The sequence below is a fragment of the Coturnix japonica genome, chromosome 37 (assembly GCF_054131305.1).
Source record: "Coturnix japonica strain WE chromosome 37, WE-NBRP24, whole genome shotgun sequence".
In the NCBI taxonomy this organism is placed as follows: domain Eukaryota; kingdom Metazoa; phylum Chordata; class Aves; order Galliformes; family Phasianidae; genus Coturnix; species Coturnix japonica.
The window spans coordinates 5,248,480-5,275,533 of record NC_140699.1 but is presented as its reverse complement, the minus strand read 5'-3'; positions in this window follow the sequence as shown (position 1 = coordinate 5,275,533).

The following is a 27,054-nucleotide window of genomic DNA, read 5'->3' as shown; positions in this document are numbered from 1 at the left end:
CAGAGATGAGATATTGTCGCCTTTAGGCATAGATGAGATATTGTCGCCTTTAGCCAGAGATGAGATATTGTCGCCTTTAGGCAGAGATGAGATATTGTCGCCTTTAGACAGAGATGAGATATTGTCGCATTTAACCTGAGATGAGATATTGTCGCCTTTAGCCAGAGATGAGATACTGTCGCCTTAAGCCAGAGATGAGATGTTGTCGCCTTTAGCCAGAGATGAGATACTGTTGCCTTTAGCCTGAGATGAGGTATTGTCTACTTTAGGCAGAGATGAGGTTTTGCCGACTTTAGCCAGAGATATTGCCACCTTTAGCCAGAGATATTGTCGCCTTTAGCAAGAGATATTGTCGCATTTAGCCAGAGATATTGTCGCCCTTAGCCAGATATGTGATATTGTCGCCTTTAACCAGAGATGAGATATTATCGCGTTTAGCCAGTAATGAGGTATTGTTGCCTTTAGCCAGAGATGAGATATTGTCGCCTTTAGTCAGAGATGAGATATTGTCGCCCTTAGGCAGAGATGAGAGATTGTCGCCTATAGCCAGAGATGAGATAGTGTCGCTTTTAGCCAGAGATGAGATATTGTCGCCTTTAGCCAGAGATCTGGTATTGTTGCCTTTAGCCAGAGATGAGATATTTTCACCTTTAGCAAGAGATGAGATATTGTCGCCTTTGGCCAGATATGAGACATTGTCGCCTTTAGCCAGAGATGTGGTATTGTTGCCTTTAGCCAGAGATTAGATATTTTCACCTTTAGCGAGAGATGAGATATTGCATCATTTCGGAAGAGATGAGATATTGTCGCCTTTAGCCAGATCTATTGTCGCCTTTAGCCAGATCTATTGTCGCCTTTAGCCAGAGATATTGTTGCCTTTAGCCAGAGATATTGTCGCCTTTAGCCAGAGATATTGTCGACTTTAGCCAGAGATGAGATATTGCCTCATTTCGGAAGAGATGAGATATTGTCGCCTTTAGGCAGAGATGAGATATTGTCGCCTTTAGCCAGAGATGAGATATTGTCGTTTTAGCCAGAGATGAGATATTGTCGCCTTTAGCCAGAGACGAGATATTGTCGCCTTTAGCCAAAGATATTGTCGCCTTTAGCCAGAGATATTGTCGCCTTTAGCCAGAGATGAGATATTGTCGCCTTTAGCCAGAGATGAGATATTGTCGCCTTTAGCCAGAAATGAGATATTGTCGCCTTTAGGCAGAGATGAGATATTGTCGCCATTAGCCAGAGATGAGATATTGTCGCCTTTAGCCAGAGATATTGTCGCCTTTAGCCAGAGATTTTGCCTCCTTTAGCCAGAGATGAGGTATTGTCGCCTTTAGGCAGAGATGAGATATTGTCGCCTTTAGCCAGAGATGAGATATTTTCGTCTTTAGCCAGAGATATTGACGCCTTTAGTCAGAGATATTGTTGCCTTTAGCCAGGGATACTGCCGCCTTTAACCAGAGATATTGTCGCCTTTAGCCAGAGATGTGATATTGTCCCATTTAGCCAGAGATGAGATATTTTCACCTTTAGCCAGTAATGAGGTATTGTCGCCGTTAGCCAGAGATGAGGTATTGTCGCCTTTAGGCAGAGATGAGATATTGTCGCCTATAGCCAGAGATATTATAGTGTCGCCTTTAGCCAAAGATGAGATATTGTTGCCTATAGCCAGAGATGAGGTATTGTCGCCTTTAGCCAGTAATGAGGAATTGTTGCCTTTAGCCAGAGATGAGATATTGTTGCCTTTAATCAGAGATGAGATATTGTCGCCCTTAGGCAGAGATGAGATATTGTCGCCTATAGCCAGAGATGAGATATTGTCGCCTTTAGCCAGAGATGAGGTATTGTCGCCTTTAGCCAGAGACGATATTGTCGCCATTAGCCAGAGATGAGATATTGTCGCCTTTAGCCAGAGATATTGTGGCCTTTATCCAGAGATACTGTCGCATTTAGCCAGAGATGAGATATTGTCGCCTTTAGCCAGAGATGAGATATTGTCGCGTTTATCCAGTAATGAGGAATTCTTGCCTTTAGCCAGAGATGAGATATTGTCGCCTTTAGCCAGAGATGAGATATTGTCGCCTTTAGGCACAGATGAGATATTGTCGCCGTTAGGCAGAGATGAGATATTGTCGCCTATAACCAGAGATGAGATATTGTCGCCTTTAGCCAGAGATGAGATATTGTCGCCTTTAGCCAGAGATGAGGTATTGTCGCCTTTAGGCAGAGATGAGATATTGTCGCCTTTAGCCAGAGATGAGATATTGTCACCTTTAGCCAGAGATGAGATATTGCCTCATTTCGGTAGAGATGAGATATTGTCGCCTTTAGCCAGATCTATTGTCGCCTTTAGCCAGAGATATTGTTGCATTTAGCCAGAGATATTGTCTCCTATAGCCAAAGATATTGTCGCCTTTAGCCAGAGATATTGTCGCCTTTAGGCAGAGATGAGATATTGTCGCCTTTAGCCAGAGATGAGATATTGCCGCCTTTAGCCCGAGATGAGACATTGTCGCCTTTAGCCAGAGATGTGGTATTGTTGCCTTTAGCCAGAGATGAGATATTTTCACCTTTAGCAAGAGATGAGATATTGTCGCCTTTGGACAGATATGAGATATTGTCGCCTTTAGCCCGAGATGAGATATTGCCTCATTTCGGAAGAGATGAGATATTGTCGCCTTTAGCCAGATCTATTGTCGCCTTTAGCCAGATCTATTGTTGCCTTTAGCCAGAGATATTGTTGCCTTTATCAAGAGATATTGTCGTCTTTAGCCAGAGATATTGTCGCCTTTAGCCAGAGACATTGTCTCATTTAGCAAGAGATATTGTCGCCTTTACCCAGAGATATTGTCGCCTTTAACCAGAGATTTTGCCTCATTTAGCCAGAGATGAGGTATTGTCGCCTTTAGGCAGAGATGAGATATTGTCGCCATTAGCCTGAGATGAGATATTGTCGCCTTTAGCCAGAGATATTGTCGCATTTAGCCAGAGATATTGTTGCCTTTAGCCAGAGATACTGCAGCCTTTAGCCAGAGATATTGTCGCCTTTAGCCAGAGATGAGATATTGTCCCCTTTAGCCAGAGATGAGATATTGTCGCCTTTAGCCAGTAATGAGGTATTGTCGCCTTTAGGCAGAGATGAGATATTGTCGCCTTTAGCCAGAGATGAGATATTGTCGCCTTTAGCCAGAGATGAGATATTGTCGCCTTTAGCCAGAGATATTGTCGCCTTTATCCAGAGATATTGTTGCCTTTAGCCAGAGATATTGTCGCCTTTAGCCAGAGATGAGATATTGTCGCCTTTAGGCAGAGATGAGATATTGTCGCCTTTAGGCAGAGATGAGTTATTGTCGCCTACAACCAGAGATGAGATATTGTTGCCTTTAGCCAGAGATGAGATATTCTCGCCTTTAGCCAGGGATGAGGTATTGTCGCCTTTAGCCAGAGACGATATTGTTGCCTTTAGACAGAGATGAGATATTGTCGCCTTTAGCCAGAGATATTGTCGCCTTTATCCAGAGATATTGTTGCCTTTAGCCAGAGATATTATCGCCTTTAGCCAGAGATATTGTCGCCCTTAGCCAGAGATGAGATATTGTCGCCTTTAGCCAGATATGAGATATTGTCGCGTTTAGCCAGTAATGAGGTATTGTTGCCTTTAGCCAGAGATGAGATATTGTCGCGTTTAGCCAGAGATGAGATATTGTCGCCTTTAGCCAGAGATGAGATAGTGTCGCCTTTAGCCAGAGATGAGATATTGTCGCCTTTAGCCAGAGATGATATAGTGTCGCCCTTAGCCAGAGATGAGATATTGTCGCCTTAAGCCAGAGATGAGATGTTGTCGCCTTTAACCAGAGATGAGATATTGTCGCATTTACCCTGAGATGAGATATTGTCGCCTTTAGCCAGAGATGAGATAATGTCGCCTTAAGCCAGAGATGAGATGTTGTCGCCTTTAGCCAGAGATGAGATACTGTTGCCTTTAGCCAGAGATGAGGTATTGTCTACTTTAGGCAGAGATGAGGTTTTGCCGACTTTAGCCAGAGATATTGTCGCCTTTAGCAAGAGATATTGTCGCCTTTAGCCAGAGATTTTGCCTCCTTTAGCCAGAGATGAGGTATTGTCGCCTTTAGGCAGAGATGAGATATTGTCGCCTTTAGCCAGAGATGAGATATTTTCGTCTTTAGCCAGAGATATTGACGCCTTTTGTCAGAGATATTGTTGCCTTTAGCCAGGGATACTGCCGCCTTTAACCAGAGATATTGTCGCCTTTAGCCAGAGATGTGATATTGTCCCATTTAGCCAGAGATGAGATATTTTCACCTTTAGCCAGTAATGAGGTATTGTCGCCGTTAGCCGGAGATGAGGTATTGTCGCCTTTAGGCAGAGATGAGATATTGTCGCCTATAGCCAGAGATATTATAGTGTCGCCTTTAGCCAAAGATGAGATATTGTTGCCTTTAGCCAGAGATGAGGTATTGTCGCCTTTAGCCAGTAATGAGGAATTGTTGCCTTTAGCCAGAGATGAGATATTGTTGCCTTTAATCAGAGATGAGATATTGTCGCCCTGAGGCAGAGATGAGATATTGTCGCCTATAGCCAGAGATGAGATATTGTCGCCTTTAGCCAGAGATGAGGTATTGTCGCCTTTAGCCAGAGACGATATTGTCGCCTTTAGCCAGAGATGAGATATTGTCGCCTTTAGCCAGAGATATTGTGGCCTTTATCCAGAGATACTGTCGCATTTAGCCAGAGATGAGATATTGTCGCCTTTAGCCAGAGATGAGATATTGTCGCGTTTATCCAGTAATGAGGAATTCTTGCCTTTAGCCAGAGATGAGATATTGTCGCCTTTAGCCAGAGATGAGATATTGTCGCCTTTAGGCACAGATGAGATATTGTCGCCGTTAGGCAGAGATGAGATAATGTCGCCTATAGCCAGAGATGAGATATTGTCGCCTTTAGCCAGAGATGAGATATTGTCGCCTTTAGCCAGAGATGAGGTATTGTCGCCTTTAGGCAGAGATGAGATATTGTCGCCTTTAGCCAGAGATGAGATATTGTCACCTTTAGCCAGAGATGAGATATTGCCTCATTTCGGTAGAGATGAGATATTGTCGCCTTTAGCCAGATCTATTGTCGCCTTTAGCCAGAAATATTGTTGCATTTAGCCAGAGATATTGTCTCCTATAGCCAAAGATATTGTCGCCTTTAGCCAGAGATATTGTCGCCTTTAGGCAGAGATGAGATATTGTCGCCTTTAGCCAGAGATGAGATATTGCCGCCTTTAGCCCTAGATGAGACATTGTCGCCTTTAGCCAGAGATGTGGTATTGTTGCCTTTAGCCAGAGATGAGATATTTTCACCTTTAGCAAGAGATGAGATATTGTCGCCTTTGGACAGATATGAGATATTGTCGCCTTTAGCCCGAGATGAGATATTGCCTCATTTCGGAAGAGATGAGATATTGTCGCCTTTAGCCAGATCTATTGTCGCCTTTAGCCAGATCTATTGTTGCCTTTAGCCAGAGATATTGTTGCCTTTATCAAGAGATATTGTCGCCTTTAGCCAGAGATATTGTCGCCTTTAGCCAGAGATGAGATATTGTCGCCTTTAACCAGAGATGAGATATTGTCGCCTTTAGCCAGAGATGAGATATTGTCGCCTTTAGGCAGAGATGTGATATTGTCGCCTTTAGCCAGAGATGAGATATTGTCGCATTTAACCTAAGATTAGATATTATCGCCTTTAGCCAGAGACGAGATATTGTCGCCTTTAGCCAGAGATACTGTCGCATTTAGCCAGAGATGAGATATTTTCACCTTTAGCCAGAGATGAGATATTGTCGCCTTTAACCATAGATGAGGTATTGTCGCCTTTAGGCAGAGATGAGATATTGTCGCCTTTAGCCAGAGATGAGATACTGTCGCCTTAAGCCAGAGATGAGATGTTGTCGCCTTTAGCCAGAGATGAGATACTGTTGCCTTTAGTCAGAGATGAGGTATTGTCTACTTTAGGCAGAGATGAGGTTTTGCCGACTTTAGCCAGAGATATTGCCGCCTTTAGCCAGAGACATTGTCGCATTGAGCAAGAGATATTGTCGCCTTTACCCAGAGATATTGTCGCCTTTAACCAGAGATTTTGCCTCATTTAGTCAGAGATGAGGTATTGTCGCCTTTAGGCAGAGATGAGATATTGTCGCCATTAGCCTGAGATGAGATATTGTCGCCTTTAGCCAGAGATATTGTCGCATTTAGCCAGAGATATTGTTGCCTTTAGCCAGAGATACTGCAGCCTTTAGCCAGAGATATTGTCGCCTTTAGCCAGAGATGAGATATTGTCCCCGTTAGCCAGAGATGAGATATTGTCGCCTTTAGCCAGTAATGAGGTATTGTCGCCTTTAGGCAGAGATGAGATATTGTCGCCTTTAGCCAGAGATGAGATATTGTCGCCTTTAGCCAGAGATGAGATATTGTCGCCTTTAGCCAGAGATATTGTCGCCGTTATCCAGAGATATGGTTGCCTTTAGCCAGAGATATTGTCGCCTTTAGCCAGAGATGAGATATTGTCGCCTTTAGGCAGAGATGAGATATTGTCGCCTTTAGGCAGAGATGAGTTATTGTCGCCTATAGCCAGAGATGAGATATTGTTGCCTTTAGCCAGAGATGAGATATTCTCGCCTTTAGCCAGGGATGAGGTATTGTCGCCTTTAGCCAGAGACGATATTGTTGCCTTTAGACAGAGATGAGATATTGTCGCCTTTAGCCAGAGATATTGTCGCCTTTATCCAGAGATATTGTTGCCTTTAGCCAGAGATATTATCGCCTTTAGCCAGAGATATTGTCGCCCTTAGCCAGAGATGAGATATTGTCGCCTTTAGCCAGATATGAGATATTGTCGCGTTTAGCCAGTAATGAGGTATTGTTGCCTTTAGCCAGAGAAGAGATATTGTCGCGTTTAGCCAGAGATGAGATATTGTCGCCTTTAGCCAGAGATGAGATAGTGTCGCCTTTAGCCAGAGATGAGATATTGTCGCCTTTAGCCAGAGATGAGATAGTGTCGCCCTTAGGCAGAGATGAGATATTGTCGCCTTTAGCCAGAGATATTGTCGCCTTTAGCATGAGATATTGCCGACTTTAGCCAGAGATATTGCCGCCTTTAGCCAGAGATATTGTCGCCTTTAGCATGAGATATTGCCGCCTTTAGCCAGAGATATTGTCGCCTTTAGGCAGAGATGAGATATTGTCGCCATTAGCCAGAGATGAGATATTGTCGCCTTTAGCCAGAGATATTGTCTCCTTAAGCCAGAGATTTTGTCTCATTTAGCCAGAGATGAGGTATTGTCGCCTTTAGCCAGAGATGAGATATTGTCGACTTTAGCCAGAGATGAGGTATTGTCGCCTTTAGCCAGAGACGATATTGTTGCCTTTAGCCAGAGATGAGATATTGTCGCCTTTAGCCAGAGGTGAGATATTGTCACCTTTATCCAGAGATGAGATGTTGTCGCCTTTAGCCAGAGTTGAGATACTGTCGTCTTAAGCCAGAGATGAGATATTACCTCATTTCGACAGAGATATTGTCGCCTTTAGCCAGAGATGAGAAACTGTCGCCTTTAGCCAGAGATGAGATATTGTCGCCTTTAGGCAGAGATGAGATATTGTCGACTTTAGGCAGAGATGACATATTGTCTCCTTTAGGCAGAGATGAGATATTGTTGCCTTTAGCCAGAGATGAGATATTGTCACCTTTAGCCAGAGATGAGTTATTGTCGCCTTTGGCCAGATATGAGATATTGTCGCCTTTAGCCAGAGATGAGATATTGCCTCATTTCGGAAGAGATGAGATATTGTCGCATTTAGCAAGATCTATTGTCGCATTTAGCCTGAGATATTGTTGCCCTTAGCCAGAGATATTGTCGCCTTTAGCCAGAGATATTGTCGCCTTTAGCCAGAGATGAGATATTGTCGCCTTTAGCCAGAGATGAGATATTGCCTCATTTCGCAAGAGAAGAGACATTGTCGCTTTTAGCCAGAGATATTGTAGCTTTCAGCCAGAGATGAGATATTGTCGCATTTGGCAAGAGATGAGATATTGTCGCCTTTAGCCAGAGATGTGGTATTTTCGCCTTTAGCCAGAGATGAGATATTGTCGCCTTTAACCAGAGATGAGATATTGTTGCCTTTAGCCAGAGATGAGATATCGTCGCCTTTGGCCAGAGATGAGATACTGTTGCCTTTAGCCAGAGATGAGGTATTGTCTACTTTAGGCAGGGATGAGGTTTTGCCGACTTTAGCCAGAGATATTGTTGCCTTTATCAAGAGATATTGTCGTCTTTAGCCAGAGATATTGTCGCCTTTAGCCAGAGACATTGTCTCATTTAGCAAGAGATATTGTCGCCTTTACCCAGAGATATTGTCGCCTTTAACCAGAGATTTTGCCTCATTTAGCCAGAGATGAGGTATTGTCGCCTTTAGGCAGAGATGAGATATTGTCGCCATTAGCCTGAGATGAGATATTGTCGCCTTTAGCCAGAGATATTGTCGCATTTAGCCAGAGATATTGTTGCCTTTAGCCAGAGATACTGCAGCCTTTAGCCAGAGATATTGTCGCCTTTAGCCAGAGATGAGATATTGTCCCCTTTAGCCAGAGATGAGATATTGTCGCCTTTAGCCAGTAATGAGGTATTGTCGCCTTTAGGCAGAGATGAGATATTGTCGCCTTTAGCCAGAGATGAGATATTGTCGCCTTTAGCCAGAGATGAGATATTGTCGCCTTTAGCCAGAGATATTGTCGCCTTTATCCAGAGATATTGTTGCCTTTAGCCAGAGATATTGTCGCCTTTAGCCAGAGATGAGATATTGTCGCCTTTAGGCAGAGATGAGATATTGTCGCCTTTAGGCAGAGATGAGTTATTGTCGCCTACAACCAGAGATGAGATATTGTTGCCTTTAGCCAGAGATGAGATATTCTCGCCTTTAGCCAGGGATGAGGTATTGTCGCCTTTAGCCAGAGACGATATTGTTGCCTTTAGACAGAGATGAGATATTGTCGCCTTTAGCCAGAGATATTGTCGCCTTTATCCAGAGATATTGTTGCCTTTAGCCAGAGATATTATCGCCTTTAGCCAGAGATATTGTCGCCCTTAGCCAGAGATGAGATATTGTCGCCTTTAGCCAGATATGAGATATTGTCGCGTTTAGCCAGTAATGAGGTATTGTTGCCTTTAGCCAGAGATGAGATATTGTCGCGTTTAGCCAGAGATGAGATATTGTCGCCTTTAGCCAGAGATGAGATAGTGTCGCCTTTAGCCAGAGATGAGATATTGTCGCCTTTAGCCAGAGATGATATAGTGTCGCCCTTAGCCAGAGATGAGATATTGTCGCCTTAAGCCAGAGATGAGATGTTGTCGCCTTTAACCAGAGATGAGATATTGTCGCATTTACCCTGAGATGAGATATTGTCGCCTTTAGCCAGAGATGAGATAATGTCGCCTTAAGCCAGAGATGAGATGTTGTCGCCTTTAGCCAGAGATGAGATACTGTTGCCTTTAGCCAGAGATGAGGTATTGTCTACTTTAGGCAGAGATGAGGTTTTGCCGACTTTAGCCAGAGATATTGTCGCCTTTAGCAAGAGATATTGTCGCCTTTAGCCAGAGATTTTGCCTCCTTTAGCCAGAGATGAGGTATTGTCGCCTTTAGGCAGAGATGAGATATTGTCGCCTTTAGCCAGAGATGAGATATTTTCGTCTTTAGCCAGAGATATTGACGCCTTTTGTCAGAGATATTGTTGCCTTTAGCCAGGGATACTGCCGCCTTTAACCAGAGATATTGTCGCCTTTAGCCAGAGATGTGATATTGTCCCATTTAGCCAGAGATGAGATATTTTCACCTTTAGCCAGTAATGAGGTATTGTCGCCGTTAGCCGGAGATGAGGTATTGTCGCCTTTAGGCAGAGATGAGATATTGTCGCCTATAGCCAGAGATATTATAGTGTCGCCTTTAGCCAAAGATGAGATATTGTTGCCTTTAGCCAGAGATGAGGTATTGTCGCCTTTAGCCAGTAATGAGGAATTGTTGCCTTTAGCCAGAGATGAGATATTGTTGCCTTTAATCAGAGATGAGATATTGTCGCCCTGAGGCAGAGATGAGATATTGTCGCCTATAGCCAGAGATGAGATATTGTCGCCTTTAGCCAGAGATGAGGTATTGTCGCCTTTAGCCAGAGACGATATTGTCGCCTTTAGCCAGAGATGAGATATTGTCGCCTTTAGCCAGAGATATTGTGGCCTTTATCCAGAGATACTGTCGCATTTAGCCAGAGATGAGATATTGTCGCCTTTAGCCAGAGATGAGATATTGTCGCGTTTATCCAGTAATGAGGAATTCTTGCCTTTAGCCAGAGATGAGATATTGTCGCCTTTAGCCAGAGATGAGATATTGTCGCCTTTAGGCACAGATGAGATATTGTCGCCGTTAGGCAGAGATGAGATAATGTCGCCTATAGCCAGAGATGAGATATTGTCGCCTTTAGCCAGAGATGAGATATTGTCGCCTTTAGCCAGAGATGAGGTATTGTCGCCTTTAGGCAGAGATGAGATATTGTCGCCTTTAGCCAGAGATGAGATATTGTCACCTTTAGCCAGAGATGAGATATTGCCTCATTTCGGTAGAGATGAGATATTGTCGCCTTTAGCCAGATCTATTGTCGCCTTTAGCCAGAAATATTGTTGCATTTAGCCAGAGATATTGTCTCCTATAGCCAAAGATATTGTCGCCTTTAGCCAGAGATATTGTCGCCTTTAGGCAGAGACGAGATATTGTCGCCTTTAGCCAGAGATGAGATATTGCCTCATTTCGCCAGAGATATTGTCGCCTTTAGCCAGAGATGAGATATTGTCGCCTTTAGCCAGAGATGAGATATTGTCGCCTTTAGCCAGAGATGAGGTATTGTCGCCTTTAGCCAGAGACGATATTGTTGCCTTTAGCCAGAGATGAGATATTGTCGCCTTTAGCCAGAGATGAGATATTGTCACCTTTATCCAGAGATGAGATGTTGTCGCCTTTAGCCAGAGTTGAGATACTGTCGCCTTAAGCCAGAGATGAGACATTACCTCATTTCGACAGAGATATTGTCGCCTTTAGCCAGAGATGAGAAATTGTCGCCTTTAGCCAGAGATGAGATATTGTCGCTTTTAGGCAGAGATGAGATATTGTCGAATTTAGGCAGAGATGACATATTGTCGCCTTTAGGCAGAGATGAGATATTGTTGCCTTTAGCCAGAGATGAGATATTGTCACCTTTAGCCAGAATTGAGATATTGTCGCCTTTGGCCAGATATGAGATATTGTCACCTTTGCCAGAGATGAGATATTGCCTCATTTCGGAAGAGATGAGATATTGTCGCCTTTAGCCAGATCTATTGTCGCCTTTAGCCTGAGATATTGTTGCCCTTAGCCAGAGATATTGTCGCCTTTAGCCAGAGATATTGCGCCTTTAGCCAGAGATGAGATATTGCCTCATTTCGCAAGAGAAGAGACATTGTCGCTTTTAGCCAGAGATATTGTAGCTTTCAGCCAGAGATGAGATATTGTCGCATTTGGCAATAGATGAGATATTGTCGCCTTTAGCCAGAGATGTGGTATTTTCGCCTTTAGCCAGAGATGAGATATTGTCGCCTTTAACCAGAGATGAGATATTGTTGCCTTTAGCCAGAGATGAGATATCGTCGCCTTTGGCCAGAGATGAGATACTGTTGCCTTTAGCCAGAGATGAGGTATTGTCTACTTTAGGCAGGGATGAGGTTTTGCCGACTTTAGCCAGAGATATTGCCGCCTTTAGCCAGAGATACTGTCGCCTTTAGCAAGAGATATTGTCGCCTTTAGCCAAAGATATTGTCGCCTTTAGCCGGAGATATTGTCGCCTTTAGGCAGAGATGAGATATTGCCTCATTTCCGAAGAGATGAGATATTGTCGCCTTTAGCCAGATCTATTGTCACCTTTAGCCAGAGATATTGTCGCCTTTAGCCAGAGATATTGTCGCCTTTAGCCAGAGAGGAGATATTGCCTCATTTCTCAAGAGACGAGACATTGTCGCTTTTAACCAGAGATATTGTAGCCTTCAGCCAGAGATGAGATATTGTCGCCTTTGGCCAGAGTTGAGATATTGTCGCCTTTAGCCAGAGATGAGATATTGTCGCCATTAGCCAGAGATGAGATATTGCCTCATTTCGCCAGAGATATTGTCGCCTTTAGCCAGAGATATTGTCGCCTTTAGGCAGAGATAAGATATTGTCGCCTTTAGCCAGATATGAGATATTGCCTCATTTCGCCAGAGATATTGTCGCCTTTAGCCACAGATGAGATATTGTCGCCTTTAGCCAGAGATGAGATATTGTCGCCTTTAGCCAGAGATGAGATGTTGTCGCCTTTAGCCAGAGTTGAGATACTGTCGCCTTAAGCCAGAGATGAGATATTACCTCATTTCGACAGAGATATTGTCGCCTTTAGCCAGAGATGAGAAATTGTCGCCTTTAGCCAGAGATGAGATATTGTCGCTTTTAGGCAGAGATGAGATATTGTCGCCTTTAGGCAGAGATGACATATTGTCACCTTTAGCCAGAGATGAGATATTGTCGCCTTTACCCAGAGATGAGATATTGTCGCCTTTACCCAGAGATGAGATATTGCCTCATTTCGGAAGAGATGAGATATTGTCGCCTTTAGCCTGATCTATTGTCGCCTTTAGCTAGATCTACTGTCGCCTTTAGCCAGAGATATTGTTGCCTTTAGCCAGAGATATTGTCGCTTTTAGCCAGAGATATTGTCGCCTTTAGCCAGAGATATTGTCGTTTTTAGCCAGAGATGAGATATTGCCTCATTTCGGAAGAGATGAGATATTGTCGCCTTTAGCCAGATCTATTGTCGCCTTTAGCCAGATCTACTGTCGCCTTTAGCCAGAGATATTGTTGCCTTTAGCTAGAGATATTGTCTCTTTTAGCCAGAGATATTGTCGCCTTTAGCCAGAGAGGAGATATTGCCTCATTTCTCAAGAGACGAGACATTGTCGCTTTTAACCAGAGATATTGTAGCCTTCAGCCAGAGATGAGATATTGTCGCCTTTGGCCAGAGTTGAGATATTGTCGCCTTTAGCCAGAGATGAGATATTGTCGCCATTAGCCAGAGATGAGATATTGCCTCATTTCGCCAGAGATATTGTCGCCTTTAGCCAGAGATATTGTCGCCTTTAGGCAGAGATAAGATATTGTCGCCTTTAGCCATATATGAGATATTGCCTCATTTCGCCAGAGATATTGTCGCCTTTAGCCACAGATGAGATATTGTCGCCTTTAGCCAGAGATGAGATATTGTCACCTTTAGCCAGAGATGAGATGTTGTCGCTTTTAGGCAGAGATGAGATATTGTCGCCTTTAGGCAGAGATAAGATATTGTCGCCTTTAGCCAGATATGAGATATTGCCTCATTTCGCCAGAGATATTGTCGCCTTTAGCCACAGATGAGATATTGTCGCCTTTAGCCAGAGTTGAGATACTGTCGCCTTAAGCCAGAGATGAGATATTACCTCATTTCGACAGAGATATTGTCGCCTTTAGCCAGAGATGAGAAATTGTCGCCTTTAGCCAGAGATGAGATATTGTCGCTTTTAGGCAGAGATGAGATATTGTCGCCTTTAGGCAGAGATGACATATTGTCACCTTTAGCCAGAGATGAGATATTGTCGCCTTTACCCAGAGATGAGATATTGTCGCCTTTACCCAGAGATGAGATATTGCCTCATTTCGGAAGAGATGAGATATTGTCGCCTTTAGCCTGATCTATTGTCGCCTTTAGCTAGATCTACTGTCGCCTTTAGCCAGAGATATTGTTGCCTTTAGCCAGAGATATTGTCGCTTTTAGCCAGAGATATTGTCGCCTTTAGCCAGAGATATTGTCGTTTTTAGCCAGAGATGAGATATTGCCTCATTTCGGAAGAGATGAGATATTGTCGCCTTTAGCCAGATCTATTGTCGCCTTTAGCCAGATCTACTGTCGCCTTTAGCCAGAGATATTGTTGCCTTTAGCTAGAGATATTGTCTCTTTTAGCCAGAGATATTGTCGCCTTTAGCCAGAGATGAGATATTGTCGCCTTTGGCCAGAGATGAGATATTTTCGCCTTTAGCCAGAGATGAGATATTGTCGCCTTTAACCAGAGATGAGATATTGTCGCCTTTAGGCAGAGATGAGATATTGTCGCCTTTAGCCAGAGATGACATATTGTCGCCTTTAGGCAGAGATGAGATATTGTCGCCTTTAGCCAGAGATGAGATATTGTCGCATTTAACCTGAGATGAGATATTGTCGCCTTTAGCCAGAGACGAGATATTGTCGCCTTTAGCCAAAGATATTGTCGCCTTTAGCCAGAGATATTGTCGCCTTTAGCCAGAGATGAGATATTGTCGCCTTTAGCCAGAAATGAGATATTGTCGCCTTTAGCCAGACATGAGATATTGTCGCCTTTAGCCAGAGATATTGTCTCCTATAGCGAAAAATATTGTCGCCTTTAGCCAGAGATATTGTCGCCTTTAGGCAGAGATGAGATATTGTCGCCTTTACCCAGAGATGAGATATTGCCTCATTTCGCCAGAGATATTGTCGCCTTTAGCCAGAGATATTGTCGTTTTTAGCCAGAGATGAGATATTGCCTCATTTCGGAAGAGATGAGATATTGTCGCCTTTATCCAGATCTATTGTCGCCTTTAGCCAGAGATATTTTTGCCTTTAGCCAGAGATATTGTCGCCTTTAGCCAGAGATATTGTCGCCTATAGCCAGAGATGAGATATTGCCTCATTTCGGAAGAGATGAGATATTGTCGCCTTTAGCCAGATCTATTGTCGCCTTTAGCCAGATCTACTGTCTCCTTTAGCCAGAGATATTGTTGCCTTTAGCCAGAGATATTGTCGCTTTTAGCCAGAGATATTGTCGCCTTTAGCCAGAGATATTGTCGCCTTTAGCCAGAGATGAGATATTGCCTCATTTCGGAAGAGATGAGATTTTGTCGCCTTTAGCCAGATCTATTGTCGCCTTTAGCCAGATCTACTGTCGCCTTTAGCCAGAGATATTGTTGCCTTTAGCCAGAGATATTGTTGCTTTTAGCCAGAGATATTGTCGCCTTTAGGCAGATATGAGATATTGTCGCCTTTAACCAGAGATGAGATATTGTCGCCTTTAGGCAGAGATGAGATATTGTCGCCTTTAGGCAGAGATGAGATATTGTCGCCTTTAGCCAGAGATGAGATATTGTCGCATTTAACCTGAGATGAGATATTGTCGCCTTTAGCCAGAGACGAGATATTGTCGCCTTTAGCCAAAGATATTGTCGCCTTTAGCCAGAGATATTGTCGCCTTTAGCCAGAGATGAGATATTGTCGCCTTTAGCCAGAGATGAGATATTGTCGCCTTTAGCTAGAAATGACATATTGTCGCCTTTAGCCAGAGATGAGATATTGTCGCCATTAGCCAGAGATGAGATATTGTCGCCTTTAGCCAGAGTTATTGTCGCCTTTAGCCAGAGATTTTGCCTCATTTAGCAAGAGATGAGGTATTGTCGCCTTTAGGCAGAGATGAGATATTGTCGCCTTTAGCCAGTGATGAGATATTTTCGTCTTTAGCCAGAGATATTGTCGCCTTTAGCCAGAGATATTGTTGCCTTTAGCCAGAGATACTGCCGCCTTTAACCAGAGATATTGTCGCCTTTAGCCAGAGATGAGATATTGTCGCCTTTAGCCAGAGATGAGACATTGTCGCCTTTAGCCAGAGATGTGGTATTGTTGCCTTTAGCCAGAGATGAGATATTTTCACCTTTAGCAAGAGATGAGATATTGTCGCCTTTGGCCAGATATGAGACATTGTCGCCTTTAGCCAGAGATGTGGTATTGTTGCCTTTAGCCAGAGATGAGATATTTTCACCTTTAGCAAGAGATGAGATATTGTCGCCTTTGGACAGATATGAGATATTGTCGCCTTTATCCAGAGATGAGATATTGCCTCATTTCGGAAGAGATGAGATATTGTCGCCTTTAGCCAGATCTATTGTCGCCTTTAGCCAGAGATATTGTTGCCTTTAGCCAGAGATATTGTCGCCTTTAGCCAGAGATATTGTCGCCTATAGCCGGAGATGAGATATTGTCGCCTTTAGCCAGAGATGAGATATTGCCTCATTTCGCAAGAGATGAGACATTGTCGCTTTTAGCCAGAGATATTGTGTAGGGAGTGTTTTTTACAGCTAGCTGAGAAGGGTCATAAACACGGTGCAGTTAATCAAGCAGCCATGCCACCTGCAAGGACAGTGAGATCAACAGGATGCCCTGGGATGGTGAGAAACTAGCCATGGTTTTGTGAACTCGGCAAGGGAGTAACTTTCAGGATGATAACAACAAGCTGCAAAGATACTCGGGGATGGTATGTAATTGGGAGCCAATGATGAGCTCCACTTTTGCAATATGTATGAGCTAATTATCCGTATTATAAAGGTACACGCAGCCAAGGAATAAACGAGAATAGCTGATCATATGTCAATGACAGGTGTGGTCGTCTGCTTTTCTCCCGCCTTTCTGCAACAATTGGTGACCCCGACATGGCCTACCAGGAAGGATCGCAGCTGCGAAGGTGTTCGGATCCTTAAGCAGTGGGGATAGCATGCGCCAGGAAAAGAAGGTGCAGGTGCTCTACGTGACCTTACAGAAGGGCCTAGCCGATACGGGCCGACGACGTCCTTTAAGGCTGCAACAGCGTGCTGACAAATAGGTATGGGAAGGCAAGCGGTTTATGAATTATTTTCTTGCTTTTTTAAAAAAAGGTGTCAGGTATTTTCTTGCTTTTTGAAAAGAAAGGGTCAGGTTAAGGGGACAGACTTGCAAAAGGAACTCCCCAAGTTATTAGCGTATGGGTATGCTAAAGGGTTATTTCAGAATCCGCATTTAGTGTATGATCTTGCTGAGTGGCGTAAATTTGGAGATGCAATTTTTCAGGGAATATTAGATGGGGAGAAAACAGCTAAAAAATGCGGGAAGTGGTGGCGTGTGGTTTATAATGATTTGTTGCTACATCAGGCAGAAAAGGAAGCGGCAGAACAAGCTAGTGCTGTGCAGGGGAGGAATAAGAATTATAATGAATGGTCAGATTACCCGGTACCCCCTGCTTTGTCCACCGTAAAGTTGCTGCCGGCCGCCGAGCCTGCGTTGCCGGTGGCTGCGGAGCCGAGTGCCCCGTCTCCGTCTCCCAGCACGTCTGTATCAGACGAGCCGCCTGCATCGACCATGGCGCTACAGCCGGCCCCCTCGACCCCCCTTTGCAATGAGCCGCTCCCTGGGGCACAGAGTGACCTGGCGGAGGCCGTCGCGCAGGAGCGGGGGGGGGCTTGGGCTGTGCTGGCGCGGGCTTGTTTAGAGGCGGGAGACGGTGAGGCGTTGGAAGCGGTGCCACAGATGGTGCTGTCGGTGGGGTATTCGCCTAATGCTGCAGGCGGGACACAGGCTGCTATCAGTGCTTTAGATTGGAAGTTGTTGTCACAATTGCGGTCTACGGTCAGTCAGTTTGGAGTAAAAAGTGAGCCAGCGAGACAGATACTGGATTATATCTGGAGTACTCAGGTTTTGTTGCCATCTGATTGTCGGGCTATAGCTAGGTTGATTTTTTCGCAGCACGAACAATTGCTATTTAATGCTTATTGGGAAGAGATGTGCCAACAGAGCGTTGTGATAGTTAGGCAGCCCGGAGATCCCTTGTATAATGTCACCGTTGAAGAACTTTTAGGGGTGGGTCCTTTCATCCGGACGGAGGCCCAGGCTTTATTAGGACCAGCTAAATGTAGGGAGTCAATGTATCTGGCCAGGCAGGCTATGGATAAGATAAAGGTGCCAGGTGGGCTGCCGTCTTATATGGGAATCCAGCAGAGAAGAAATGAGGATTTTGGAGCGTTTCTAGATAAGGTAGCTGGAGCCATAGAGAAGGCTGGAGTACCAGAGTACATGAGGGAAATAATGCTAAAACATTGTGCACTTCAGAATTGTAATGCTACAGCTCGTGGCATTCTAAGTACTTTGAGGAGTAACTGGACAATAGAGGAGGCGTTAGACAGATTATCGAGTGTGCCCATGGGGGCTCAAGCTTTCATAGTTGAGGCTATTACAGAGCTAGGGGCAGGATTAAAGGCACAGGCTGAGGCTTCCCAGAATCAAGTGTTAGCAGCTCTTGCAACCTTACAAGCGTCTGCGGTAACCAGTGCAGGCCCAAGCACCTCTTTTAAATGTTTCCGGTGCGGCGTTAAAGGACATTTGCGACGGAATTGCCAAGCTGTCGGTGTGTGGTGCCAGAACTGCCGCTCGGACAACCACAACACCGTCACCTGCCGTCGCCGGTCAAGAAACCTCCATCCCAGCGCAAGAAAGAACAGCGGCCGCGCTCCGATACAAGCTGCCGTTCCCAGCCAGCGGCCGCCTGCCCCCCCGCACACGTCTCTCGCCGCGTTGTTGGTCTCTACAGCACCCCCGCCCTCTGCTTCGCCCACGTTGTTCTCTGCGCCTCTCCATGCCGCCCCCTCCTCGACGTGCGCGGCTGCGTCTGTGCAGCCCGTGTATAACGTGGTTAAAGACACGGATGGACCGAAACCAGAGGATCGTTGTGACCCCGGTCCTGTAGATCCAGAAAGCGAATCGGACGCATTTCCTCTTGATACTTTGTTTGGAGCAGGAATGACAAATTTCCCTACAGCGTACTGTGATGTCTTAGAGCAATGCAAAAAAGAAACAATATTAAGGGGCGATGCTGACACGTTGCAAAGCTTTCCTAATCAGGTCCCCCATTTGGAATCCCTGCCTTGTGAGGCAGTGAAGGAGCTAAGGGAGTCAGTGAGAACATACGGAGTTCAGTCAGCCTTTACATACAATCTTTTGGTTGCAAACAGTGACAGTTGCTCTATGACCCCTCACGATTGGAAAACTGTGTTAAGAATGATCCTCTCTGCTATGCAATACGCTGTGTTTATGATTGAATACCGGCTACATAATTTGACTGATACCTCTTTGCCTCAAATTGGGACACATCCATGTGGCACAGCACCTCTTCAACTGTGTCAGACAAATGTCACTCACGTTCCTGAATTCGGCTGTCTAAAATATGCACATGTAACGATAGACACTCATTCTTCTTATGTATTTGCCACAGCACATACAGGTGAACACAGTCATGATACCCGTAAACACTGGTTATCTGCTTCTGCTGCTATGGGAATCCCACATACTACAAAAACAGATAATGGGCCTGCATATACCTCTAAGGCCACTCGAACTTTCCTCCAAGAAGGGTGTGTTAAACATACTACAGCCATTGCTCATTCTCCCACTGAACAAGCTATCACTGATCACATTTATCAAACATTGAAATCCATTCTTATTATTAAACAAAAAAGGGGGAATATGGGAGACACACTACAAGAAATATTATGCAAGGTTTTGCTTGTTTTGCTTGTGCTGAATTTTTTGAAAATATTATGTAAGATTTTGCTTGTTTTGCTTGTGCTGAAGTTTTTGAATCGTGTTCATACAGATACAGCTTATGTGGATCGTCATTTTGAGGCTTCCCCAGTGCTAAAGGAACAGCCTATGGTTAATGTTTGGAATATGGCCACAGGACTTTGGGACTGTTCCCTACCACTGACAACTTGGGGTCGTGAATATGCTCGTATTTCCACAGGGTCTGGCCCTATGTGGGTTCCAGCATGATATCTTCGGTCTCATCTGAAGGCAGAAAATAGCATCCAGCCTTTATAGTAATTGTAATTGTGTGTTTCTTACTTAGTGGTATTGCTTTGTAACTTGCTGTGTTATAGATAATATTAGTAATAGTCTGACATAGTGTGTGATAGTGATAGAACTAGAGGGAATGGTTTTAAGCTGCATCAGGGGAGATTCAGGCTGGACATTAGAAAGTATTACTTCTCAGAAAGGGTAGTCAGGCATTGGAATGCACTGCCCAGGGAGGTGGTGAAGTCACCGACCATGGGAGTGTTCAAGAAACGCTTGGATGTGGCACTGAGGAATATGATTTAGCCAGGAAGTATTGCTGATGGTTGGACTAGATGATCTTCTAGGTCTTTTCCAACCTTGATGGTTCTGTGATTCTGTGATTCTGTGATTTTCTGTTTTACCAATGCAGTCTCAAGATTTAGAGTTTAAGGCATTAGCTAGGATGTTGTGTGCTTCTTCTATTTTAGTAATAGATCAGATGTGTATTAAACAGGATTTGATCTAATTAATGCTAGAATCTACAGGAATAGCTCTTTTAATGTTTTAGTACTGTTTGGTTATGATGTTATTAGCTTATTAGTTAGCTTTTCTTAATTTGCAAAGACAAAACCTGGAAAGGAATCCCAGGCAAAGAGATGACCCTGTATCATAGAACGGATACCTCTTTTACATCCAATTAATTGGGATCTGAAAATATAACCATGCATCATTTTAGACAAAAGTGCACGCTAATAGAACTAAATTTGATAGTTTATTCTGTTTTCCAAGCAGGTGTTCCACTTGGGCTCTATATCACGCACTGGCCATGCAGATATGGTGTACAACTGGAAGAAATCCTTCAGACCCTGAATGCAGGAGAGAATCTGAGATGGGTGAGAGAGGAAATGTGCACCTTGAAGCAGGGGACGCCCTGCTGGCACTACCTGTCGCATCCACCACCAACATGGCTTGCTGTTTCTCAAGGGTCAATAAGTATTAATGCCCCTAGTGATACTCTAGTACATTTGTCCTCTAAAACTGGTTCTATTTGACATGCTATTCCATTAAATTGTGCGATCATTAATCAATTATTAGCCCGGATAACTCAGTTGGTAGAGCATGGTTATGAGCATCCTAAAAGCATTTATTGCACAAATTTTAGTGGTCATTAAAATCAATATATTAGAGTATATGAAAATTGAAGACTTTTCCTGATCAGTTACAGATTAACACAATGGGACCCTCACGGATTTATTTTCAGGTTGCAGAAACTTAGGTTGCAGTACAAACATGTTTGTTCTTTTTAGTGGATTTAATAGTAATGTTGTTATGTTGTATTTGACTTGTCTCTTTTTCATTTTTAGAGTATTGTCAATTGAGGCCTTGATTGATTTATAATAGTTATGTTATTAATTTAAGTAGTGTTGCTATTCTATAGGCAGTATTGTAAGAAGGATTCTACAGAGCGTCAGTCATGGATCCAGATGAGAATTTCACAGAACAGCAGCTATGAAGCAGGATAAAACTACATGAGAACTGACAGAACAAATGAACTGAACTGCTTGTTAAATATGATTAATCGGTCGTTAAATCAAACCCTTTTTCATCCTAAAAGAAAACGGGGGAAATGTAGGGAGTGTTTTTTACAGCTAGCTGAGAAGGGTCATAAACACGGTGCAGTTAATCAAGCAACCATGCCACCTGCAAGGACAGTGAGATCAACAGGATGCCCTGGGATGGTGAGAAACTAGCCATGGTTTTGTGAACTCGGCAAGGGAGTAACTTTCAGGATGATAACAACAAGCTGCAAAGATACTCGGGGATGGTATGTAATTGGGAACCAATGATGAGCTCCACTTTTGCAATATGTATGAGATAATTATCCGTATTATAAAGGTACACGCAGCCAAGGAATAAACGAGAATAGCTGAACATATGTCAATGACAGGTCTGATCGTCTGCTTTTCTCCCGCCGTTCAGCAACAATATTGTAGCCTTCAGCCAGAGATGAGATATTGTCGCATTTGGCCAGAGATGAGATATTGTCGCCTTTAGCCAGAGATGAGGTATTTTCGCCTTTAGCCAGAGATGAGATATTGTCGCCTTTAACCAGAGATGAGATATTGTCGCCTTTAGACAGAGATGAGATATTGCTACCTTTAGCCAGAGATGAGATATTGCCTCATTTCGCCTGAGATGAGATATTGTCGCCTTTAGCCAGAGTTGAGATATTGTCGCCTTTAGCCAGAGATGAGGTATTTTCGCCTTTAGCCAGAGATGAGATATTGTCGCCTTTAACCAGAGATGAGATATTGTCGCCTTTAGCCAGAGATGAGATATTGTCGCCTTTAGCCAGAGATGAGATATTTTCGCATTTAGCCAGAGATGAGATATTGTCGCCTTTAACCAGAGATGAGATATTGTCGCCTTTAGGCAGAGATGAGATATTGTCGCCTTTAGCCAGAGATGAGATATTGTCGCCTTTAGGCAGAGATGAGATATTGTCGCCTTTAGCCAGAGATGAGATATTGTCGCATTTAACCTGAGATGAGATATTGTCGCCTTTAGCCAGAGATGAGATACTGTCGCCTTAAGCCAGAGATGAGATGTTGTCGCCTTTAGCCAGAGATGAGATACTGTTGCCTTTAGCCTGAGATGAGGTATTGTCTACTTTAGGCAGAGATGAGGTTTTGCCGACATTAGCCAGAGATATTGCCACCTTTAGCCAGAGATATTGTCGCCTTTAGCAAGAGATATTGTCGCATTTAGCCAGAGATATTGTCGCCCTTAGCCAGAGATGAGATATTGTCGCCTTTAGCCAGAGATGAGATATTGTCGCGTTTAGCCAGTAATGAGGTATTGTTGCCTTTAGCCAGAGATGAGATATTGTCGCCTTTAGCCAGAGATGAGATATTGTCGCCTTTAGGCAGAGATGAGATATTGTCGCCTTTTACCAGAGATGAGGTATTGTCGCCTTTAGGCAGAGATGAGATATTGTCGCCTTTAGCCAGAGATGAGATATTGTCGCCTTTTACCAGAGATGAGGTATTGTCGCCTTTAGGCAGAGATGAGATATTGTCGCCTTTAGCCAAAGATGAGATATTGTCGCCTTTAGGCAGAGATGAGATATTGTCGCCTATAGCCAGAGATGAGATATTGTCGCATTTAACCTGAGATGTGATATTGTCGCCTTTAGCCAGAGATGAGATACTGTCGCCTTTGGCCAGAGATGAGATGTTGACGCCTTTAGCCAGAGATGAGATACTGTTGCCTTTAGCCAGAGGTGAGGTATTGTCTACTTTAGGCAGAGATGAGGTTTTGCCGACTTTAGCCAGAGATATTGCCGCCTTTAGCCAGAGATATTGTCGCCTTTAGCATGAGATATTGCCGCCTTTAGCCAGAGATATTGTCGCCTTTAGGCAGAGATGAGATATTGTCGCCTTTAGCCAGAGATATTGTCTCCTTAAGCCAGAGATTTTGTCTCATTTAGCCAGAGATGAGGTATTGTCGCCTTTAGCCAGAGATGAGATATTGTCGCCTTTAGCCAGAGATGAGGTATTGTCGCCTTTAGCCAGAGACGATATTGTTGCCTTTAGCCAGAGATGAGATATTGTCGCCTTTAGCAAGAGATGAGATATTGTCACCTTTAGCCAGAGATGAGATATTTTCGCCTTTAGCAAGAGATGAGATATTGTCGCCTTTAACCAGAGATGAGATATTGTCGCCTTTAGCCAGAGATGAGATATTGTCGCCTTTAGCCAGAGATGAGATATTGCCTCATTTCGCCAGAGATATTGTTGCCTTTAGCTAGAGATGAGAAATTGTCGCCTTTAGCCAGAGATGAGATATTGTCGCCTTTAGCTAGAGATGAGATATTTTCGCCTTTAGCCAGAGATGAGATATTGTCGCCTTTAACCAGAGATGAGATATTGTCGTCTTTAGGCAGAGATGAGATATTGTCGCCTTTAGCCAGAGATGAGATATTGTCGCCTTTAGGCAGAGCTGAGATATTGTCGCCTTTAGCCAGAGATGAGATATTGTCGCATTTAACCTGAGATGAGATATTTTCGCCTTTAGCCAGAGATGAGATACTGTCGCCTTAAACCAGAGATGAGATGTTGTCGCCTTTAACCAGAGATGAGATATTGTCGCATTTAACCTGAGATGAGATATTGTCGCCTTTAGCCAGAGATGAGATAATGTCGCCTTAAGCCAGAGATGAGATGTTGTCGCCTTTAGCCAGAGATGAGATACTGTTGCCTTTAGCCAGAGATGAGGTATTGTCTACTTTAGGCAGAGATGAGGTTTTGCCGACTTTAGCCAGAGATATTGCCACCTTTAGCCAGAGATATTGTCGCCTTTAGCAAGAGATATTGTCGCATTTAGCCAGAGATATTGTCGCCCTTAGCCAGAGATGAGATATTGTCGCCTTTAACCAGAGATGAGATATTGTCGCATTTAGCCAGTAATGAGGTATTGTTGCCTTTAGCCAGAGATGTGATATTGTCGCCTTTAGCCAGAGAGGAGATATTGTCGCCTTTAGGCAGAGATGAGATATTGTCGCCCTTAGGCAGAGATGAGAGATTGTCGCCTATAGCCAGAGATGAGATATTGTCGCCTTTAGCCAGAGATGAGGTATTGTCACCTTTAGGCAGAGATGAGATATTGTCGCCCTTAGCCAGAGATGAGATATTGTCGCCTTTAGCCAGAGATGAGATATTGTCGCAGTTAGCCAGAGATGAGGTATTTTCGCCTTTAGCCAGAGATGAGATATTGTCGCCTTTTAGCCAGAGATGAGATATTGTCGCCTTTAACCAGAGATGAGATATTGTCGCCTTTAGGCAGAGATGAGATATTGTCGCCTTTAGCCAGAGATGAGATATTGTCGCCTTTAGGCAGAGATGAGATATTTTCGCCTATATCCAGAGATGAGATATTGTCGCATTTAACCTGAGATGAGGTATTGTCGCCTTTAGCCAGAGATGAGATACTGTCGCCTTAAGCCAGAGATGAGATGTTGTCGCCTTTAGCCAGAGATGAGATACTGTTGCCTTTAGCCAGAGGTGAGGTATTGTCTACTTTAGGCAGAGATGAGGTTTTGCCGACTTTAGCCAGAGATATTGCCACCTTTAGCCAGAGATATTGTCGCCTTTAGCAAGAGATATTGTCGCATTTAGCCAGAGATATTGTCGCCCTTAGCCAGAGATGAGATATTGTCGCCTTTAACCAGAGATGAGATATTGTCGCATTTAGCCAGTAATGAGGTATTGTTGCCTTTAGCCAGAGATGTGATATTGTCGCCTTTAGCCAGAGATGAGATATTGTCGCGTTTAGGCAGAGATGAGATATTGTCGCCTTTAGGCAGAGATGAGATATTGTCGCCTTTAGCCAGAGATGAGATATTGTCGCCTTTAGGCAGAGATGAGATATTTTCGCCTATATCCAGAGATGAGATATTGTCGCATTTAACCTGAGATGAGGTATTGTCGCCTTTAGCCAGAGATGAGATACTGTCGCCTTAAGCCAGAGATGAGATGTTGTCGCCTTTAGCCAGAGATGAGATACTGTTGCCTTTAGCCAGATGTGAGGTATTGTCTATTTTAGGCAGATATGAGGTTTTGCCGACTTTAGCCAGAGATATTGCCGCCTTTAGCCAGAGATATTGCCGCCTTTAGCATGAGATATTGCCGCCTTTAGCCAGAGATATTGTTGCCTTTAGCATGAGATATTGCCGCCTTTAGCCAGAGATATTGTCGCCTTTAGGCAGAGATGAGATATTGTCGCCATTAGCCAGAGATGAGATATTGTCGCCTTTAGCCAGAGATATTGTCTCCTTAAGCCAGAGATTTTGTCTCATTTAGCCAGAGATGAGGTATTGTCGCCTTTAGCCAGAGATGAGATATTGTCGCAGTTAGCCAGAGATGAGATATTTTCGCCTTTAGCCAGAGATGAGATATTGTCGCCTTTTAGCCAGAGATGAGATATTGTCGCCTTTAACCAGAGATGAGATATTGTCGCCTTTAGGCAGAGATGAGATATTGTCGCCTTTAGCCAGAGATGAGATATTGTCGCCTTTAGGCAGAGATGAGATATTGTCGCCTATATCCAGAGATGAGATATTGTCGCATTTAACCTGAGATGAGGTATTGTCGCCTTTAGCCAGAGATGAGATACTGTCGCCTTAAGCCAGAGATGAGATGTTGTCGCCTTTAGCCAGAGATGAGATACTGTTGCCTTTAGCCAGAGGTGAGGTATTGTCTACTTTAGGCAGAGATGAGGTTTTGCCGACTTTAGCCAGAGATATTGCCACCTTTAGCCAGAGATATTGTCGCCTTTAGCAAGAGATATTGTCGCATTTAGCCAGAGATATTGTCGCCCTTAGCCAGAGATGAGATATTGTCGCCTTTAACCAGAGATGAGATATTGTAGCATTTAGCCAGAGATATTGTCGCCTTTAGCATGAGATATTGCCGCCTTTAGCCAGAGATATTGTCGCCTTTAGGCAGAGATGAGATATTGTCGCCATTAGCCAGAGATGAGATATTGTCGCCTTTAGCCAGAGATGAGATATTGTCGCCTTTAGCCAGAGATGAGGTATTGTCACCTTAAGGCAGAGATGAGATATTGTCGCCTTTAGCCAGAGATGAGATATTGTCGCCTTTAGCCAGAGATGAGGTATTGTCGCCTTTAGCCAGAGATGAGATATTGTCGCAGTTAGCCAGAGATGAGATATTTTCGCCTTTAGCCAGAGATGAGATATTGTCGCCTTTTAGCCAGAGATGAGATATTGTCGCCTTTAACCAGAGATGAGATATTGTCGCCTTTAGCCAGAGATGAGATATTGTCGCCTTTAGGTAGAGATGAGATATTGTCGCCTATATCCAGAGATGAGATATTGTCGCATTTAACCTGAGATGAGGTATTGTCGCCTTTAGCCAGAGATGAGATACTGTCGCCTTAAGCCAGAGATGAGATGTTGTCGCCTTTAGCCAGAGATGAGATACTGTTGCCTTTAGCCAGAGGTGAGGTATTGTCTACTTTAGGCAGAGATGAGGTTTTGCCGACTTTAGCCAGATATATTGCCGCCTTTAGCCAGAGATATTGTCGCCTTTAGCATGAGATATTGCCGCCTTTAGCCAGAGATATTGTCGCCTTTAGGCAGAGATGAGATATTGTCGCCATTAGCCAGAGATGAGATATTGTCGCCTTTAGCCAGAGATATTGTCTCCTTAAGCCAGAGATTTTGTCTCATTTAGCCAGAGATGAGGTATTGTC